Here is a 22,113-nt window from a genome sequence, read left to right on the forward strand (position 1 = left end):
GAAAAAGCTGAGGCTGAGACAGCAAGTGTCAGGCTGAAGAATCACCCAAAGTTTCTATTTTTGACGAGTGTTTGTGGTTTAAATATCAGAGGAAAAGAGACGATGATGAAAGGCTCGTCTTTGCTATGCTGTTGGATGTTTGCCATCTTCAGGCAGAAGAAAGGCCACGTACAGACTGCCGAACAGGAGGCACAGGTGCAATAAAGGATCTTCTCTAATTGAGTGAAGTACAGGAGCCCAGGAGGGACAAGGCCAGGTGCACAGATACTGGTCAGGGTTAGCCGAGGTCTACAACAAACGAAGAGAATCCTCCCCTCCACTGTTCGCCTGTAATTGCGGTTAGCTTAATCTGTCCCCCGGCTTCCCGTCTGCAGGGGAGGGAGGGGAAAAAAAAAAAAAGAAAGCTAAGCAGTCATCTGGCATGAGTCTCGCTACGACGGGCTTGGCATTCACCGGGCTGCAAGATGAGGAACAAATGAAAACTGAATTACTAGGCCGGGAGATTAATGGAGAAAAATGAAAAGGGATGGATTGGACCGTACAGAGACGCCAGCGTTACAGGTGTTCGGGGAGCAAAGACGGATGCCAGGCTTCAGACTTTGGCACCTAGAGGTTGCTCGTGTTCCAGCAAATGATAGGCCTACGTCATAATAATACAGGCTGCTGAAAAGTGGCGTGATAATAATTTGCGACAGGCGCTCCCCTCCTCTTTCATCTGCAACCGGTGCAAGCATGTCTCCCTAACAAAGAAGATCCATCCCAATAGAGTTCAACAGTCGTCACAGCATGAATAAATATCAGCTGAAGCTGTGCTGCTGTAAGAGAGATTGGTTTTATTAGCTTTACTGCAGATTAACCCATACGATGCAGTCAGATATTATAATTTCCCCTCATGGATATCATTACTTTGCTAATTAAGTGGCTCTTCATTTCATTGTTAATGAGCGATTCTTCTGCTGATGACATCTTGGCCTTTCAGTTTCCATCCGGGCTAGTAAAGACAGCGTTATCTTTCAAGGGATTAACCAGATATTGAGCTTTAATGTCATCGGGATGACATTTGACTCTGTTTTATTTGATTATTTTTTCACTCTAATCAATACAGATTGCCAACGCTGACGTTCAACGAAACAGTCGTCGCTGCGTGACGCTCCCGCGAGCCCCGGGGCGTGTTTGAAAATGTCACTCCGGCTGTAGATAGCGCCTGTATTCAAGGAGAGAGTCAGAGGCTGAAACATCAGCGAGAAACTACAAAGACATATTCCAACATGAACATTTCTTCACAAACTTGCTGTCCCAGCCGTCACTCTTTATATCAAGGCTCCTGACAATGAGTGAATGAATGCTTACAGAAGCCTCGCAGCAGTAAAGAGTCCCCTCTGTGCACTTTTGGATTATAGATTGGGCCTTTAATAATCAATGACACTGTGCTTGTCAGAGCAGATTACTGCTTAAATCTCCGGGGGATGCCTTCATAATACTCTTTACACTGCAACTCTCAGAAGCAATAAAAAGCTCCAGATTAGTGCGGCTAATGTTTGTCACCGTATTGGTTTCCATCCAACGGCATTGTTGAGTTCATCTCGAAGGCGTCGGCGTCGCTTCTTTTCAAGGATTTCATTTTGAAGCTCCGTTTTTTTTTTTGGACTAACGTGACATTTTAATCAAATTGCTTAGACACATTATTTGACAGTCGTGTTCGTGGATACAGCCGCGTCACTCGAGGAAACCTCACGCTCAAGCAACTAAGCGCGTTTGCTTTCGTCCTCCACCACCACCACCTGTGTAACGCAATGCCTCGCCTCCATCCCTCCACTAGTTTGGCGAGGTCACCATCTGTTGCAACCACGCCAGAGCATTTACATTCCTCCGTGTTTACTGAGGTGTGAGACGCACGCATGCAAACTGGAATTATTCTCCCTCTCCCTGGCTGATTTCCCGCCGCCCACCGGCTGATTGAGGTGAGCCGACAACAGCCCCACTGGAAGATGAGCCTCGCTCAGCGGGGCAACAAGTCCAACGCAGTAATTATGAGATACGGACGGCAATCAAGCCTGGACATGACTGCTCAGGCCCACACTGTGAGACTTCACAGTTTATATTTAGTGAATGGGTGAGAAGCAGCTCTTTTATGTGCAAAGCTCTCGCTGTGAAGGGGATTGTGGCTGGATCGACAGCCAGGATTTAGAGGCTGAGGTTCACGGAGAATTTTTTTTGGGGTATTTCTGCAGAGGGGATGAAGCCAGTTTGAAAACAGAGTTTGCCTCGACCGTGTTCCCCTTGGTTGGAATCAAACGGAGCATTTGATGGTTCAAAACTCTTTAGCAGCATCAGATGTAAGAAAGCATGGAATACATTGAATAACTTTTCAGTCCGCCCACGTTGAAGCAAGAACTGAACTGCAACCTCTGCTTACGGTGGCTCAAACAATGTGTGCACATCATTCCAGGCTTTGACCACTGACTCTGATGCATTCAGAACAGTCGGTGGTTTGATTTGTGTAAAAGTAACTTAAGCAGAGTGAAGTGGTTGTTGTTGCACTTGATCAGTTTTATCGTCGTTTCATTTATTGGTCATGAAGCTGCTGGAAGTTGGTGTAAATCACTGCAGAGTCTCCAACAGTCACTCTGGGACTGCAGCCATCGGGCCGCTTAAAGCACGCACACACAAAACCGGTGCCTCTACTCACCGGTGGACGACGGCGTCCTGAGACTTATCGTTGATTAGCTTTAGATTTCGATTCGATTACTCTGCCAACCCCTGACAACAAGCCGTAATTCATAGCTCACCTGTTTTGCAGACTCAGATTCTCCATCCTCCGCTCCATGGACCCACCTTCAAACCACACGGCTCCCAGGCTGGACGTTCCTGTGAGTCGACAGCAGCACACTGGCTGGATTACGAAAGGTAAAGCTACTGTTCGAGAAGCACTAAGTGCCTGTACAGATACAGATTAGTGGTGAGTTGTAGTAGTAGTAGTGCTGTTTTTTGCTTTCCAAAGAAAAGTTTTTGAAGTTCAGATAAAGATTAATTCACTGTGAGCTTTGTTTTGAGCACAGACTGTATAATATATGCAGTATTTAATAATAGATCCTGAATGCCATTAATCACATCAAATATTTCTTAAAATATTCCCAGTTATCATGCAAGAGAAAATGATCAACACATCAACATCCTGGCCTTGACTTGAGGTCACTCCTCGCGTTATCTCAGGCATCAGAGCCTCTTGCCAACTCGTACCACTCGCTGCAGGTGTCAGAGAAGCCAAAAATGATGCAGGACCTGAAAAAATATGACACATGAGTATCACCGGTCAGCTCATCTGATAGATTGTCTGCTTCTGGACAATCAGGATAGGCTAACTTTCCCATCCCTAATAGTGTGTGCATTACTCAGCAGTAAACAAAGTTTCATTTGTTGCCTGCCTCAGTGTTGTGTTTTCAGGTTAAGTGGCCACGCAGGCTCGGACTCACGGGGATAACTTGTTTGTTTTGCTGTGTTGCATAAGAGCTGTGGAGCTCCAATCCTGTTGTGTCACAGGCTTTTTTGCATAAGTCACACTTTGTACAAAGCCTCTGTGCTGCAGTGGAAACACATGCTCGGTTTGCTTTTTATTGAGTTGAACTAATCGAAGTTGCTGCATACTGTGTAACACTGTGAGATTCCAGTAGTACACTGAAGAGCTTGGTCTGGTCCAATCACACACACACACACACACAATTAGAGTTCAAAATCTCACACATGCGTGGGCAAAAGGAAGCGCAATCATGCTGCACATGGGCGCGTGGAATTAAATCCATCTTTGGTTACTTAATGAAATTCAAGTGTCTCGTCCTCACAACTCTCTCATCCCAATTAGAAGTGAAAAACTGTGAACGCGAGGGTGGAAATTATGAAAAGAACAGTTGGGCTGGAAGTGGAAATTACAGAAGGCCCTCTTTCCTCTCGCTCCTCTTTGAAAAGTGAATGTCAATGGAACTTTGTTACTAAAGGTCAACACAGCCATTAGAATTCAGCTCGCGGCACATTTAATTTATTCCCAAAGTGGTGTCGTTCATTTATGGATCTGTTCCATATTTAGGGTGAAGGCAGCAGCAAGATTTCTAATGGCAGTGTAAATTGAAACGACGACGTGTCTAATAGGAGACACCGAGCTCGGCGTCTTTGTCTTTGACTCACAGGTTAAGGATTAACACCAGCAAAGTCGCACTGGCCGCAACTCAATCCATATGATTTGAATGAAACGGTGTGGAGAGGGAGTAAATTCAGATGTCTGGCCTCGACAACACCACTCGCTCTTCTTCCTGTCTCCTCGAGTAAGACCAGGGAACAACAACACTTGTCAGCCCGATGCGCTCCTCAGCTTGAGAAAATGCAAAGACATTTCACGGCGCCGACGCCTCTCCCACTGATTAATGGCTAGAGGTGGAGGACCCATGTTGTGGCTTTGATGAGGCAATTTGTACAGTTCTGCAAGAAAACAATGGCAGTTCATTTTATTGCAATGCGTCTCCAGGGATACATCAGCACGGCTGCTACGTCGTACAGTGAGGAGTTTAGCCCGATAATAAATCAAAAGATGCCGGCGTGCCAGGGAGGAGCCGTCGCTCTTTAATGGCCCGTGTGCTGTTTGTGGCTCCATTTGGATGCAGAGTTTGAAGCCAGCGTCTTATTGTGTTCAGTTATGAACACAAAGCAGACGACTGTTAACGCCGTTGCTTACGATACCTCCCTGTGGGTGTGCAGGAAGCCGGCGGTGCATCATTTAGGCATTGTGTGCTAAACATCATTTTACAGATGAATAAAACAGCAGAGCCCGGGAGTTCCATTTATTACAGGCAGACCGCTCAATGGTCGTCAATAACAGAGAGTTATCGATAAAGCACAATCATGTGAAATCCAGCATTCATTATGCTGCAGGAGGCTTTTGTTAGTCCGAGGACAGGCTACTGATTTTCTGCTAAGAGCTCACACTGTACGTGACATCCACTGTCCTACACGCTGCACACACACACTTTACTGATTCACTCCGTCGGCTCCTGTCAAAGAGGAACCGTAGACCCCTTTGTTGAGTAAATTGGCTGCTCCGTGTGAATCCGCTGTCTGTTGTTTGAATGTATATTTCAGCTCCGCGGTACAAAGTGCTTATTGATCACATCGTAGGTGTTTCAGGCTTTGAAGGCCGTAACGAAGTCGCTTTGAGTCGGAGCATGAAGTCGATTATTCACTTTGTTGATTGGCAGAAAATTAATGGGAAATTGTAGTTATAATCCGCCTGTGAAGTCAGAGCGAAAATGGCAAAAATCCACCCAGTGGTTCCAGTTCATGACGCGATTATTCTGCCTCTGTTTGACAGCACACTGAGCCCTTTGTGGAAGACTATGAGTGACTGGTACTTTCTGATCTTGTAGAAGAGCCAAAATTGAACGGATTCATTCAACAATGAAAATAAGTAAAGGTTGCAGGACGTGTTTTTACTAGTATAAAAATCAGCAAAGACGTGGCACCCACCTGTCAATCAAAGTGGCCATACTGTTAATTCTGCATAACTTTAAGTCTTAATATCATTTGGAGGTGAGTTGTATATAAATTCACCCTCAGTACAGTTGTCATGAACAGGGAAATTAGCTACAGAGAGACCAAAACTGTTTTTTGTACCAGGCTGTAAACATGTTTATTTCTGCTGTGAAGTTGGACATTTTAACATGGGGACTTATGGAGACTGACTCACTTCTGGAGCCAGCCTCAAGTGGATGTTTGAGGAACTGCAATTCTTTTTTTTCTTTTTTTTTGGCACTTCTGCTTCGGCTTCACTTCACAAGTTGAAAGCTGTCCAGAGTTACCGGCGAGTCCTCAGCGAGTTCAACCAGCCACGTCTCTGTGACGCTACACTCTCCATACTCCCTCTGTAGCCTGGTTAGCACCGTTAGTGCCTCCATCTTATATTCCCCATGAGAACAGACAGTATCCATGCTTAGTAGCATCTTACCCACTCCCCGGGCTAAGATCCAGCTCTGCATTCTGGTCCCCATCTCCTCACTTCAGCATGGATCTCCAGTCTTTCCATAGAGAGCGTTAACAGCTGTTCTCAAGTATAAACCAGAAAGCTGTGGCTTGGACGTGGTCGGAGCTACTCTAACAATTTTTTTTTTTACAATAATGAGAAAGTGTTATTCACAAGTTCTGGACCTTAATTCTTCACAACAAACCCCCACAGATGTTCAGTTTACAATAATATGAAACTAATAACATAGTCTAGTATGGAGAAAATTGAATGGACGTCTGTCTGTTGTTCCTGTGCTCATTTATTCAGGTGTTTCCTTTAATTGGCCGCCCGTCTGTGTCCGTTCAGTTCAGTTGTACAGTCTGTGTCATTACTGTCGTCATTATTTCGTCGGTTAATGAGAGAGCGATGGGACACTTGGCTTACCTCTCTGAACCGCACACATTTTTCCACGCTGCTGCTCCGCCGAGGCCGGATGGTGAATTAATACTGCAGCATTACTCGCTTCCGTGGAGCCAGGAGTCGAGGTGTGGGTTATATGTCGACGTGGACCGGAGGGACTTTCATTTCCCCTTTTTGTTTTCAGACACAAATATGAGTGCCAGATCTCTGCGGCACGATGAATATTGATCAGGTATGTTGATTATGAGGAGTAATGTTTCATTCTGGAGTCTCTCTCGCCTGCAGGTGTTTTGATGAAATCTTTTATTTTATTAAATACTCGCTCCAAATCACCAGGAGTGAAATGCTAATTATGACGGTAATATCTTTGCAATATATTTGCCGGTGTGAGTTTGAAAAGTTGCCGACATGTTGCCATCGGGCCTGTAGCTGCTGCTGCATTCCCGTCCTGTTATGCTGAGTTTGCATAGCTTCACATGTTCATTTTTTCAAACCCGCGCTCGGCGACACATTCAGCTGCTAATGCTTCCTATGTTAGCGAGCATTAAGGTTTGTGCCAAGCGCCATTATTGCTGCGTTAGTGCAGGATATATGGGCAGCAGCACAATAGCTCCACAGCCATCAGTGCAGAGGAGAGCAGCTCCACCTGACTGACTTCATGGGGTTTTTCTATTTGTGGGCTGCCACAATGAACCTGGGCAGACATCAGCTGTCGTCACATGAGCTAAAAACAACATCAGCAGAGCGGTTTTTCGAGATGACGACCTTGCGTCCACTTCAGCCACTTTGCGAGCCTGTAGCTTGTTAGTTGTCGAGTGTAAAGACAGACAAGTGGCAGACAGAGTTGCAAGAAATAAATCTGAGCCTACTTTTCTGGGAACACATCAACCTCCTTGAACCTCTTTCTGTTCATGTACATAGAAGATACGTTTGTCATTATACTTGGTACAATCATATCTTTTTTGTGGTGTCATTAGGTTTGAATAATCATATTTTAATTGTAATATTGGTTGAAATCTCAATCTGTTAATCCATTTAATAGGACGGCCCCCCCGACCAAAGATTTTCCTCGTTGACTAATCGTCTCATTTTCTGATATTAATTTAAACACATCATTTTGGAGGCGTCAGAACATGGTTTTAGTCCTCAGGCCGAGGAAGAATGTAATAATTAACATTAACATTGTGTGAACAGAACTGTAATAATGAGCTTTAAATATTTATATGTACATTTCTAAGTGCACGCATGAAGTCGCCTGCTAACGACAACGCTAGCGGCCAAAGTGATTGCGACTGTGTGGGAACAACCGCCACAGACGCTGAACATTCTGTTAACACCAACCATCCTCTGACCCCATTAACTCCACAAACTCCAACTCTGACGTGGTACACATTTACAGTGATCAACACATAAACACACCTTTAAAACAGATAACACTGCGAAAACGCAGGTATTTACATTCAAGTGGAGAATTTGACTTGGATCCAACTAGGACAACGATTAGTTAAAGTAATCAATTATGTCGTTGCGAAATGTATCTTATAACTAATAACTAGAAACATTTCTAAAGAAATTTTGAGTGTGCTTGACTCTGGCTCCACCCCCCCCATAGATTATTATTGACAGCTCAGCAAATTCAGTATTAATACAACAAGCTGTGTCATCATTGCCTTTTTAATGGGCTCTTATTTTGAAGGGACTCTTATTTTAAAAGACTTGTGTCACGGTGAATAGTATATAGTGTGCTCACTCAATTAATATTAGGTATTACACTGATAAAAACATGATGCACAGACTTCAGCTTCTGAAATGATGCATTTTTCTGTTTTCTTATATTTTAGTAGAAATAATCGTGACTAATCAACTAATCAAAAAAATAATCGATAGGTGCTTGGTCAACAACCAAAATAATCATGAGTTGCAGCCCTAGATCCGACCTCTCAGTGCAGGTGGATTCATGGACTAAAGTAGTGACACTAAGAAGTTTAATTTGGTTTGTGTTCAATGGATGGAGAGAGAGGGAGAGAGAGAGGGAGAGAGAGAGGGAGCACTGGTCGAGAGACTTCCAGTGAATGAGAGTGAGGGAGCTCAAGCCAAAAAACGTTATTTCCTGTTTGTTTCACAGCGGTTATATTCAACCCCTCTCACCACCACACACTGCCAGACAACTCTCCAGCGATTTGTCGCAATGCCTGATCCTGCCTCAGTGCGCCCTTAGTGGCATGTTCCTGACTTCCATGTTCCAAGAGAAAATGTAGGCATTGTAGCTGTGCCCCTGATACTTTCATCCCTTCTCCTGGATGGAGTTTCAGGGTTTAACCAACCAGTGAGACTCGCTCAGACTTTTCCACTCAACCTACCAGTCCTACCAGCGGATCACCTCTGAAGGTGTGTTCAGACATGCACCTTTTTCCAAAGCCAGCCTCAAAGACGAGCCATGTCATTGAGCGAATGGAGCTGAAAGCCCGATGATGATGTATAATACACAGCAGTTTGCTTTCACTCCGAGATGCTCTGCTCCCTCTCACAGTCATTTAGTTATTATTCACAGCAAGGCTGTTCCTAAACAGTGGGTGGCTGTATGGTAGCATATAAATCCAAACCAACAATGTAGTGCTTTAGTCCAGAATCCGATACAAAAGGAAGACAAAATGTCTAAATGTGTTGTTTTTTTTTTTCACAATATTGAAGTGCAGCAGCAGAAAGAATGAATACTATGGAGACAGAAGAGATATCAGTGGTGAGTGCTGAATACTGAGAGAGATATAGAGACCCTGTGAAGAAGAAGAATATTCTGTTTTGCACACCACTCATCCTCCACAGTTGCTCCATGCATAAATGAATACAGATAGCTGGGTGAAATCAGTACAGCTAAGAAGTAGCTTGGCACAAGATGTAGCTGCTAATCAGTCCCCTCAGCCACCGTCCAGCCATGCATACAAAAGCACCTCACACAAACACACACACACACACACACGACATAAACAATCACTCCGCCTTTCATATCTGCTTTTCTCTCTCCAATCATCCCCCATACACTTCCATCCGGATTGTGTTCTGCAGCTTATTGCGCAATGCCAATCGACAGCAGCCTGTTTGGTGTTGTTCTTTGTTGCCATATGTCATGGCTCGCATCGCGTATTTGAAGAATTAATACACTCGGCACTGCATTTCCGCCAGGATCCAATCAGCGTTGGAGAGGTGGAAGCTAAAAAGAAGAGTTGAATCAGAATGAGAAATGTGCAGTGGCCGCTGGGTGAATACGTTCGAGGATGATAAAGGTTACGGAGAGGATTTCCTGAGGATAACGGAGCATTTTCTGCTTCATAAATTATAATACTGCCATCAAGGATTAGGTAAGTAATGTAAACAAGCCGATATCAGTAAATAATAAGTGCAGATATGGAGAATAAAGCCAAAGTGCCTGTTTGAACACAAACACTAATGTTAGATCTAAGTTAGCATACAGCCGACATACATCTTAACGTTGAAAGTGTGAAACAACGCTTGGCTTCAAGTCAGCCGTGTTGAGTTGTTGTCTTTAATTGAAAACCCAAGGGACACGCAGCAGACCTTAAACTTGATCCATGAAGAAACGCCATATTTTCACTTTCCCTGCGTCCATCTTACTTTGTGTCGGTGGCGCCGAAGTCGAGCGCGACTCCACGTTGAACCCGATGACCCGTGAAAAAACCTGCTGTTGAATCAGCGCAGAGGAAGAAAGTCCTCTTCAAGTGTCGTTTCCGAGCGGCGCGGCACAGCTGGAAACACACTTTGTTATGCGCTAACTCAATAAGTAAAAGCAACTAAATGATTTGAAAAATCACACTCGGAGAACAAATATGCTCTTTGGAGTCGAGGGCCACAACAAACATGAAAGAAAATCTCAAGGCACTCTGAATCCTGAGGATATGAAACCCTAATGTAATTAATATGGAAGAGCTGGCAACTCCACACAAGATTTCACACATTTCCTATGAGTTGCTCCACATTCTCATCCACTGATTGGCCTCTGCTGCTCTGCAGGAGTTACATCTGCGAACCCTAACCCTCTTTTAGATGTTGTAATTATACGTGCAACAAGAGTAGCAACACTTTTAATCTTTCACTCCCGCTGTTAATCAAGTTAATACCAGGTTTTAGCCGTGCTAGTGGTGCAGCTCCGGGGATGGAAACACTGAAGGTAAAGGCTGGCTGATGGTGGATTTTTTTTGAGTGCTTTTAATTGTAATTGAACAATTTAACACTGTATTGGTACTAAAGCTGAATATCTTCTTCCACCAATTAAAGTTACTGCAACTCAGTTAGTTGATTAAGTAACTAGTCAATTGTCAGAACACATTTTAATAACTGATAAACTGACTGGTATGAGTCACTCTTCAAGCAAAAACAAGCTTAATCTCTGCTGTTTCAGCTTCAGTATCACAGACTAATCATATTTACATAGTAATTTGAGTATCTTCGGGTTTTCTGGACCTTCGGGTTTTCTGGACCTTTGGGTTTTCTGGACCTTCGGGTTTATTGGACCTTTGGGTTTTCTGGACCTTTGGGTTTGTTGGATCTTTTGGTTTTCTGGACCTTTGGGTTTTCTGGACCTTCGGGTTTATTGGACCTTTGGGTTTTCTGGACCTTGGGGTTTTCTGGACCTTTGGGTTTGTTGGATCTTGGGGTTTTCTGGACCTTGGGGTTTTCTGGACCTTCTGGTTTATTGGATCTTTGGGTTTTCTGAACCTCGCATTGGACCATGTTAGCATGCTCACACTAGCGTGGCCGTAGACTCTTAGTCTTGTTCGCCAATATTCTTTAATATATCCTGGCATCTTCCACCTCTGTGCAGTGTTCTGCATTTGGAGTAATGGCTGCTTAAAGAGTAACTCAAGCCTTCCTGAAAAGTCTCACTCTGCTGCAGTGATAGCAGCAGGACATCAGTGTGGTTAAAAGAGGTGATCAACAGTGATGCTGATCAGAGGTGAAACGCTGCTCTTCAGCCTGCTGTGAAGTCACTCTTTAACTTTAAAGTTTTATGCTACTGAACATAATCTAAGAAGTCAAATGTTCCATCCTTCACTGACCGATCTGAATCTGCCTCTCAATGATGTCATGAGATAAATCTTGAAATAGAATTAGTAACCATAGTTGTACAAAGCACGAAACATCATCATCTTAATGACTTCACTTAGTATGTCCAAAGTTTGCACGCCAAATAATCCCAACGCTGACTTCAGGCTTCTCTTGGTCAGCCTTAAATAAACAGAATATTTAATTCAACACTCAACTCAGACATGATCAGAGCTTCATGCATGAATTAGATAACTCTGTCACTTTACCAGCTCAGGAGCAGGGAGGTTGTACTCACGCTGTAAACGCAGTGGTAATTCATACTCGCATCATGTTGTTTATATTTCAAAAACGTTTGTATTCATGGTCATCAACTCCAGCCTGCTCTGGGCAGAAAACCACCTATCAACTTAGATTTTTTTTAAATGTAGTTTTGACAGCATGACTCCTCTCAAGCAACACTTGTGTGAAAGTGAAAAGACAATGTGAAATTCTGCATCATGAATATGGAATAATGTCTTTGAAGTTCCTAATAACACAGCAACACAACAACCAGAGGACGGTCTATTACCTCTGCGTCATTCTCCCTCTCTTTCTTCGCTGCTTGCAGGAACCTCTCACTGCACACTTGACTAGCTTTCTGCATTCTGTCAGTGAGTCAGGAAAAATGTTCATACTGCAGTCACTAACTATGTCTAATTAGCTTTACATCAAAGCTTCAAAGACAGAGAGAGCCATGAGTGAAAACGTGTACAGACGTGAAACCCTTAAAGTTCCCTGAAGACTTGCAGGAAATCTCTTTAAATGAATAAATCATACAGAAATAACAAACATAAACATAACCTTGTCAGGTACATTCAAGTTGCAGTAAAAGTCACAGTATCTGTCTGTAACAGAAGGTAAAGCAGACAAGCGTCTCACTCCTCGTTCCAGAGGGTGTGTCTAATTGTCTAACTCAAACACCAGCATGTTTTATTGGATGGTGACTCTGCCGTTGATAAGCCGTGTGTGTGTTCCCTGCCTTTGTCACATGGACGGTTTGCTTTGTGTTCAGCCGAGCCCTGCGGCCCTCAAAAGCACGCCCACCGAGGTGTGAGGGAGCGACCGCTGCAGGGGTCTCGTGGCTCTGCAGTGTGTGACGTGTGGGGGTCAGGGGGACTCTGGTAGTCAGAGCTAACCAGCCGTGAAAAGCTACTGTCAGACAGACACAGAGGCTGGTGGAGCTTTGACACTCACTAAAAGCACATTCATGTCCCGTGGAGAGAGTCCATGTGTGGGTACCTGTCCTCTAGCTGGGCTGGCACCTCTGCTACGAGAGGTCTTTGGCACCTATCAGTCTCGCTGTTACCACCACCTGTAGCAACATCACAGCCAAGCAGAGTCGAGTGTTCCTCTCCAGGCTCTCTCACATCTTACTCTAAGACTAAGACTAAGACTAGTCTTCATTCAGAATGCAGCTCCGAGATGCAAAATCGAAATAAAATCATACCATAGTTAATTTCCCAAAATAAAATGGACAGAGCTGCTTTCACACACGGAGACGGACGTGCTGTGGAAGACGAAGACTCTGACAGTGCAGCTGTGTATTTCTATTAGGTTCATTATACCGTCACTGGTTATTTCTTCGTTAACTCACAAACTTTTTTTAGTCTGCTCACCTTCCCCCCCAAAATAATCAACCAGTTCTCAACATTGATTTTTTTTAGTTTTAATGAGCTGCTTTACAAAATACTACGACTCTAACTTTTTGAACTGTCTCCTGGCTACTATCCACCATCATTTTATTATCATTTATTTGGCTTGAAAGTGAAACTTTTACCTGAAATTTCAAAATATTTCCAGCTCGTTATGAAACTTGTGTGTTTAACGAGTCGGTTGTGTTGTTGTTGTGTCGTACACTCTTTGTACAGGATTTGTTCTAGCTGTTAGTTCACTTTTTTTTTCATTGGGAAGCGGTGTGTCCGTTCCTAAAGGACCGCCGCGTGATTGGGTAGAAACAGCTTGGTCTCTGTGACGTGATTTGTTTGTGACATTTATAGTGAAGATAAAATATCATTTGTGTCACGGCGCAGGTCGCGCTGGAGGAGTGATTTGTAACGTGGAGGAGAATTTATTAGCACCTGGCGCCTTTGACTCTCAGCAGCCAATCAGTGGGACAAATGAGCCCCATGTGACTGTGACACGCCGTATGCAAAGCGCTTTGAACTACCTCTGCGCGTGAAAGCGCGTTATACATGACGTGTGCGTGTTGTTTGAAATCCATGACGGATGATTTGTGACGATCAAACGGCTCCGAGTGACAGTACGAAGGGGGGAGGAGAGACAGGACGGCACACTTTCATCCATTCACACCCTTTATTAGCTGCTCCGTGCGCATCAAATCAGCTTACAGACACACAGACAACAGAGAAAAAAAAGAAGAATCATTCACACTCGAGCGCCCACAATCGTTCTCGTGCATCAGAGGAAGAGTTCATCTTTCATGTGTGTTTGCGCGTGGATTATTTGGCCTCCTTCTGTGCTCCACACACACACACACACACACACCACCCGACACCCCCATCTTCAGTCCCCTCATCAGCCATCAGTCTCATAAACACATGTTTAGTTTTCATTCTAGCAGCGCATCAACCACCTGGAGGGGGAAATGCCTGGGTGGCATTTTGACATGCTGTTTGCAGCTGACAGGTTCAGGATAATCACTTCACGACTCCCATGAAATTTCCTAATAAGCTGTTCGCTGAATGTCAATCCGGCTTTACCTGGGCGAGGCGCGGCTGTGTGAATTCACAGGGGTTCTTTTTTTTTTTTTCCTCCTCCTCCTCCTCCTCCTCCTTCTTCATCTCCTCCCGCTCACTTCCTCTCTCACTGATCTGACAGCTGTTGTTCTTAATTTTCTCCCTGGCTATTTCCCGAGGATCCGTCTGGCACCGTTGAGAGCGAGGGGAGCCGATGCAGGAGCGGCGCTCACCGAGTCAGACGCTCACGCACACGAATCAAACGTGAGCAAACACACACCTGGTCAAGAGCCGCGTGAGGGACGCGTACGCGATTCGTAGGTCGAAACAGGAAGCATTACATCATGTACAGGAAAATAAAAGCGCCGGCTGTACGTTTGGAGCACTCTCGGCCTTAGCGGGCATAAAGGGGGCGAAAGCATCTCAAAGTGGATTTGATGCTCGGTATTGACTGGAGTATGGGCAGACAATTATTGTGCAGGTCTAGAAGACAGGCTCTCTTTACGCAACAAATTCAAGCATCCCCCTCTCCAGAGGTAGAAAAGAAGAAGAAAAGGCAGGCCAATTACAGTGAGTGATTTTTCTGTATGGGCTCCTGGAACAATCAGAGCTTTCTTTTCTTTCTTTTCCAGAGTGCTCCTGGTAATGCCACCCCGCGGGCGGTTTGATTTTTGTCTTCTTCCGAGTACAGATTATTCCGGTTTGGAGTGACTGTTTGTTTTGGTGCGCAAAGTACTAGCCGAGAGGCTGTTCTTCGACTCCGCAACAGACTTTTTTATTTGTACATCCCCCTTGTTTTCTCCATAGGTTGTGATTCATTCATCGCAGAGGGGTTATCGACAGCTCTAATCCTATTGATCCAGAAAAGTGATCCCTCCTAATCCTGTAACATGAAAGTTGGGTATTGTGATGTGCAGTACAGTACTGTAGCGCCACTAGCAACGGCTTTATGAATTCTAAGCAACCTCCGCGAGTCCGCCGTCAGTGCTCAGCTCAAAGCTGCTTCAGAGACGCGAATGTCCAGGCCTGTACCTCGACTAGGAAGAGGCAGCTCTTTGTGAATCCATTATTTGTTTCTCCTGTGGAAGACGGCGCGTTTTTTCAATGCACTCTTACTGTGGACTCGGCAGACAGAGGGAAGAAGACGAAAGAGCATTTTGAGATGAGCCTCAGGGAATGAGTCAGCCCGACTTCACTCGTTCGCCTTTCTCTCTGCTTCCCACTCTGCTTCTCACTTTCTCACCTTGCGTTGTGCGTTCTTACTCTCTGTCTCTCTGGAGCTTTGCTCCTGCTCTGCCCTCACACTTATTCTTTCTTTAAAACATACCACCATCTCTCTCTATGCCTCCTCTTTGTCTCCTATGCTCCTGTTTCCTGCCTTCTTTCCCCCCTACTCTCTCTCTCCTTCGAGACCTCTGCTGTGTGTGTGATGGCAACAGGCATGTGGCAGTGGCCTGCCATGACCAACACTCATCCATGCCAGTTAGTGACACTTAGAGGTGCACATCACCATGGCTGCTAGGCTGAGTGCCGGCTGAATCAGCGGTAAAAAGTCGCACTTTGGCAGCGTTCCCGGTGAAGGGTACAGTGGAGGTGACATCAGCGACTCTGGATGACACCGCTCTGGCAGCATCTGCCTCCCACGTTCTGTCACTATCATCGATTTTCACAGTGTATGCAGAGAGAGGGAGGAAGAGAGAGAGAGAGAGGCAGATAGAGGGTTGGGAAATTTAGGAGATAAACTGGTTATACTTGCAGCGCAATCAAAGGATTCATGAATGAAAGAGGGGGAAGAAGAAGAAGAAAAAGTGTGTGCTGAAGTGTCAGTTCGGAAGAGAAGTGTGTTTCCTGCTGTTCCAATTGTCACCCCACTATTGAGTTTGTTTACAGAGCGATTCCTACAGAGACCTTTTTCACTCAAACATTGACAGGCTTTCAAGGCTGAAAAATGTTTTATCTGTATTCATTTTATAGCTGTAAATACGAGTATTGACCTATAAAGAAGAGAAATCCAAGTATGAGCCAGACGAAAGCTAAATAATAGGACAGCACAGATAGTACGGTTGTAAAAGGATAGATTTAATATCTTATACAACAAGTATTTCCGACCAAGCAATCTGATTGGTCAACTAGACATTTAGAACGTGCTCAAATCAGCATGACAGCACACCTGACTCATCGCAATATATTACTCTGCCATCTCCATATTGTCAAAGCCGGAAATATATGTTAACATGTAAATAACTATAAACACTAGAAGTAAACTTTAATATATCATCTGAGTTTCAAATTTTAGCTTTATTTAATAAATATTTTGTATTTTATGGAGCTGTTAGACCGTGTTGTTAATACAGATGTGTGTACCTCATTAATACAGGTGTGTACCTCGTTGATACAGGTGTGTACCTCGTTAATACAGGTGTGTACCTCATTAATACAGGTGTGTGCCTCGTTTGTGTGCAGCACGTCAGACAGTGAGCGCAGAGAAAATGTTTTCAAAGGTTGACTAATATGGACTGAAGCTGAATATTTCATTAGATGAAAACATGTTGTGAATTTTGGAAATGATTAAATCAATCTTTTTTTCAATATGTTTTGGACTTTTGGACGCTGTGGACTTAATGAACATGTTTGGATCACATCTTCCATCAGCTGTGTGCTGAGTCACAAATTCAGCGCTATTAGCTTAAACGTTCACAGACTTAAGAGCTAAATCTGTTCATGGAAAAATAGCTTTTTCAGCAGATATCTTAGTCACTACAAGACTGAGCTATTCAGTTTAGTCTTTATATGTGTGGTATTTATCTGCTTTAGTGTTTATATGTGGTATTTATTTGCTTTAGTGTTTATATGTGTGGTATTTATTCATTTTAGTGTTTATATGTGTGGTATTTATTCGCTTTAGTGTTTATATGTGTGGTATTTATTTGCTTTAGTGTTTATGTGTGTGGTATTTATTTGCTTTAGTGTTTATATGTGTGATATTTATTCGCTTTAGTGTTTATATGTGTAGTATTTATTCGCTTTAGTGTTTATATATGTGTGGTATTTATTCGCTTTAGTGTTTATATGTGTGGTATTTATTCGCTTTAGTGTTTATATGTGTGGTATTTATTCGCTTTAGTGTTTATATGTGTGGTAATTATTCGCTTTAGTGTTTATATGTGTGGTATTTATTCGCTTTAGTGTTTATATGTGTGGTATTTATTCGCTTTAGTGTTTATATGTATGATATTTATTCGCTTTAGTGTTTATATGTGTGGTATTTATTCGCTTTAGTGTTTATATGTGTGGTATTTATTTGCTTTAGTGTTTATACGTGTAGTATTTATTCGCTTTAGTGTTTATATGTGTGGTATTTATTTGCTTTAGTGTTTATATGTATGGTATTTATTCACTTTAGTGTTTATATGTGTGGTATTTATTTGCTTTAGTGTTTATATGTGTGGTGCTCAGTTTGGGAAATGCAAACAGTTGGCTGGGACTAGACATCGTCTCGGTTGCGACTATTTGCTGGAGTAGTAAACTGGGTTCCATTACACAAAAGTGTTCATGACTGTTTTCCAAGTATTAGTCAGACCCCATGTATCTCTATGGAAACAGACATTGGAACAGAAATGGCCAGCAAAAAATGTTTAATTTGGGAGCAAATTGCCCCAAAATATGAAACTTTTTGGTTATATGTTTTATTTAAGTTGGTAATTGTTGTATAATCCCAATATCACATGAGATGGTGTGCTTTAATGCAAATATGGGCACAACAGTTATGCTTCTGTAAGCATCACTTCAATATTTCTTAATTAAAGCAGCCCATATACAGTGAAGACTGTCGGAGTGTGGTTGAGTTTTTCTGGAAACCTCAAGCGCTCGTGACAGGTTGCTAAGTACAGAATCATGTAAGACACTCTCCAGTCAATTGCTAAGTGCTACCATGCGGCTCTAACAATGACTACAGTAATGAAGCCTGGCCTCCGTCACTCCTACTACACCTGGAATCACACTTTGAATCAATAGAAAACCCCACTCATCCAGTGAGTCACTGCCAGCATTCATCAAATGTGCCTCTTTAAGGTCAGTATGATGGTGCTCGGCACAAATAGTTCCAGCTTGTGTTAATTCATCTTCTGTGAACAAATTATCTATTCCAGTCAAGGACCTATGTCTTTAGTGTAGCACATGCTCACTAATGCTCCAACATTTAATGCAAACTCTCATTTATTATCAGGTCAGCGCTTTATCTATCCGGTGTGGGGAAAAGCAATTTAGGCTCGCCGGAGTTTGTTAGTTGCTCCTAACTTTTGGTTTTTACACATATTTGAAGCTATCGATTCCTCAGAACTTTTAATGGCTTTGCTGGAAGAGAAGTGATAACTGTGGAATAGGAGTGAACAAATCCCTTTCATGTAGAGTGCAGGCTGTTGTCGATGCTCCGAGGTGTTCCTACGGCAACCGTTGGCTGCCTCCTTTTGTTTGGCAAGGTGTGAGTCATGGTCGGCCAGCTATTTCAACCAACTGCTGAATAAATTAGACATCTGTGAAGTAATGTCACTTTACACAACTGGAATCTGGAGTTTAGATACGTTATGTAATACAAAATGAATAATTGTCTCCTGGAATGAAGACATGTTCTGTCATCATTACTGTACAAGTAAAGCTCTGCGCTGACACGTTGTCATAATATTTTCTAATATTTCCAGGTCCCTTGATGTCACCTCTGACACTGTCACATCTGTTTTTCATCTCCAGATGATCGACAGCAGGACTTGAACAGGTGGCGTTTATGAAGTTAAAATGAGCTCTCTATGGGAAGGTTGTGCAGTTAAAGATGCCATATGTCAGATTCTGAAACGTTTTACATATGAATCACTTTTCATTGGTAATGGGTGAGCGGCTTGTATTGTAACTTGAAGAGCCCTTTACGACTTTCTTGCGGTTATTTCTATGTGAAGGGCTAAGTGCCTTCTCTTCCCGCTTCCCTACAGTGTCAACAGTATGCAACACTAGTTAACATCAACTTATGGAGATTGATTCGTTCTGGAGCCAGCCTTAAGTGGACGTTTGAGAAACTAAAGTTTTGACACTTCTGCGTTGGCTTCATGTCACAGCCACAGAGGTTGCCGCTTGGTGTGGACTGATTTCTCTGTAAAGGACTCAGAACAGAGGATGTGACGTTTATGTGCTCTCTCGACTGCCAGCAGTTGGCAATTGGCCAGCTGGTTGTGGCGTTTGCTTGAAGCTTTGTAGGGTGATGGGGTGATTTGCAAATCGCAAGCCGTTAGTATTACGTAATGTCATTCTAAATATGATTGTTAATTTATTTTCTAGTGTTCATCTCGTGTGTGTCACCTTTGTCTGATGCCGAGGATGTTTGCTCGCGCCTATGGAGTGCAAGCTAAAGCAACAGAATAATGACCAGTTCACTCAACGTCTAAAGGAGTTGTTATTAGCAACCGTTTTCTGAATGTTCAATAGAGAACCTTGCACTGGTTGTACCTTGGCATATCTTCCAAGACTCTTACTAATAGGAAGAGCCACAATGTCACAGTTATCCTGACGCTTCAGTCTCTATTCCAACCTTTTCTATCCCACGGCATTCCCAAACGATTATGTAAGACGGATTCTTTCTTGGAAGGCATCTCCCCCTCAAATGTGTGATTTCTCTGTCACCCATGTCAGCGATGTGTGCCAGTTACACGTCTCAATCCGTCATTCCTGCAACATTAACCTCCACCAGTTTGCCCTGTGGCAAGGAGGGAACCAATCAACTCGCACGCTTTCTCAACCCCCAATGTCTCCTTCATCTGAGACTGTGACACAAAGAAATAAGCGGCCTGCATATTCATCACTATTACTGGCAGGGAGACCAAGAATTTAATTGAATATGTAATAGCACGAGGGATTGTAGTGGGGCTCGGCTCATTGCGCTGTCGAAGCATGGGCCGGCCACTGGATCTCTTCATGGGAACATAACGAATGCCGGGCTGCAGAGATGACATGCCAAGTCTCACAGCTACAAGTCCAAGTGTTCCTCTGAAGTGAAACATTGCTTCGAGATGCGTGCGGCGATGATAAACAAGGAGGTCGGAGTACACAGTGTAAATAACAAGATTAAATCAGAGGCTGAACTATGATTGAAACACCTCCCTCTGGGCCTGAATTGATTGGCCATTTCAGCTCTGACAGTTGAATAAATAAACAGAAAAAGAGCGAGAAATGTGTTGACCTATTTGTTATGTGCCGGTCTGATCAATGCAAGCGATGCCGCCTTGTTGCTTTTAGCACTCAACACTGTACTTTAATGGAGCGAATGCAACAATTAGCAGTGAGGAATGGGGCCCCGTTGCTGACTAATGCCTCCGACTGGAAGAAAAAGCCAACTGTGATTAACCGGAGGGGCTGAGGAGAGAGAAAGAGAAGGAGGTGGCGGCTAGACTTTGGGTGGTGACGAGGCCCTTCTGGGACCGGAGCCGCCTTTTTTTCTCTCGAAGCATTGGGCGTGAGGATGAAAGAGCCCGGAGACGCAGTTGGGCGGCGGCGATGAGGGAGCTGAGCGGACAGACCGAGCCCTCAGAACTCCTTGACAGCTCCTCAGCAGACGGGAGAGAGAGGAGGACGATGGCGGGGGGGGGGAGGAGGAGGAGCAGAGGCGCCTCAGAGAGATCAAAGGTGCACTCATCAAGGGCTTGTCTCTCCTTTCCTTTGACAGGGGCAAAGAGGTGGAGAAGGAGGGGTGAGTGGGTGGGGGTGGGAGGCTTCAAGGAAACTCAATGGCAATGACAACTGTAGGCTGAGGCTGCAGAGGGGAAGTAATCCTTTTACCTGTAGCTCTCAGTATCTCAGTATATTCCTCTCTGCAGTACTCTGTGCTCAGCTTGTCATAGCTACAACCTTTTCCATATCATTTATTTCCTGTGCACTCTCCTTGAAAGCTTTATGCATTTGTGATGTACCATCGGTACGTACAGTAACCATCACTGAGCCTTTGGCTGAAAGCAACTTCAATCATTTTTTTCATGCGTGTTCCATGCCAGAGTTCAATAATAATGTTTTTTAAAAGTTCAAGCATGTTAAACTTGAACGGAAATGGAAGAAAAGTGGATCCTACGTCTCTTTTTGGGGCTGGGCTGCATGTCAATACGCGTCCACTCGTTAATATATCACGATACGAACGGAGTGGTAGATTCCCGAGTCTGAAAAATGACCACGGATGGTTTGATCCGCACACAGAAAATCTATTTGAATGAATAAATTATACAAAAGTCGTCAATCTTGTCTGTTTAAGTCTGTATAAGTCTCGCGGTGTGAAGCGTTTACACCGTTCACGTTAATAAGTTAAAACCAGTTCACCTCCACGTCTTCTGCTGTTCAAAAAATCAACAGCCTCTATTAATGTGGGACAAAGTGGATGTTAAAGTAATGTTGGAAAGATGTTCTTGAATGCCTTGAATGTGTCCAGAAGATTGGTCTAATTACTGATGTGTTAGATAGTAATGCTTCAGGTGCTAAACGTTCTCTGGCATGTGTTTCCGACAGTGCTGACAATGAAATCTGTTCCATGCCTAGCACCAAGTACCGCCATCCCACCAATCAGCGACGTCTAAATCTATTCACGCGCTCTTTACATTCAAGGTTGTCTCATTCAGTCCAAACCGCTCTGAAATTTCACTAATTGGTCTAATTTGTCTGTCAGAGTTTCGTGAAATTCCAGGGAGCGTCTCACCGCTTTATTACCGTGCAGTATTTGCACAATTTACACAAATCAGCCCAGGTTTGAAAGGGACATCATTTGTTTGCTCATTCATGTGTCGCATGCAATATGTCAGACTTCAGTGATCCCGCTTCGACTAAATCCTGAGGAAAAAGATGCGTCTCACAGCTGCACCCAGCCGTCAAAATTACATTGATTGGCCC

General features: G+C 43.8%; 1 protein-coding gene across 3 annotated transcripts in view; it reads left to right on the forward strand.

Moving 5' to 3' along the window:
* The window catches only part of LOC104926400 (beta-1,3-galactosyltransferase 1), a 93,537-nt gene that overhangs the window by 15,026 nt on the left and 56,398 nt on the right, over positions 1-22,113 (forward strand). For 2 of the 3 annotated variants that reach the window (XM_019257444.2, XM_019257443.2), the window contains exon 2: positions 2,801-2,907. The exons of the other annotated variant lie outside the window; for it this stretch is intronic. The gene's annotated coding sequence lies outside the window, so the exon portion shown is untranslated. The remainder of the gene's footprint in view (positions 1-2,800; positions 2,908-22,113) is intronic. 3 annotated transcript variants of the gene reach the window in all.

The sequence above is a fragment of the Larimichthys crocea genome, chromosome XIX, assembly GCF_000972845.2.
Source record: "Larimichthys crocea isolate SSNF chromosome XIX, L_crocea_2.0, whole genome shotgun sequence".
In the NCBI taxonomy this organism is placed as follows: Eukaryota; Metazoa; Chordata; class Actinopteri; family Sciaenidae; genus Larimichthys; species Larimichthys crocea.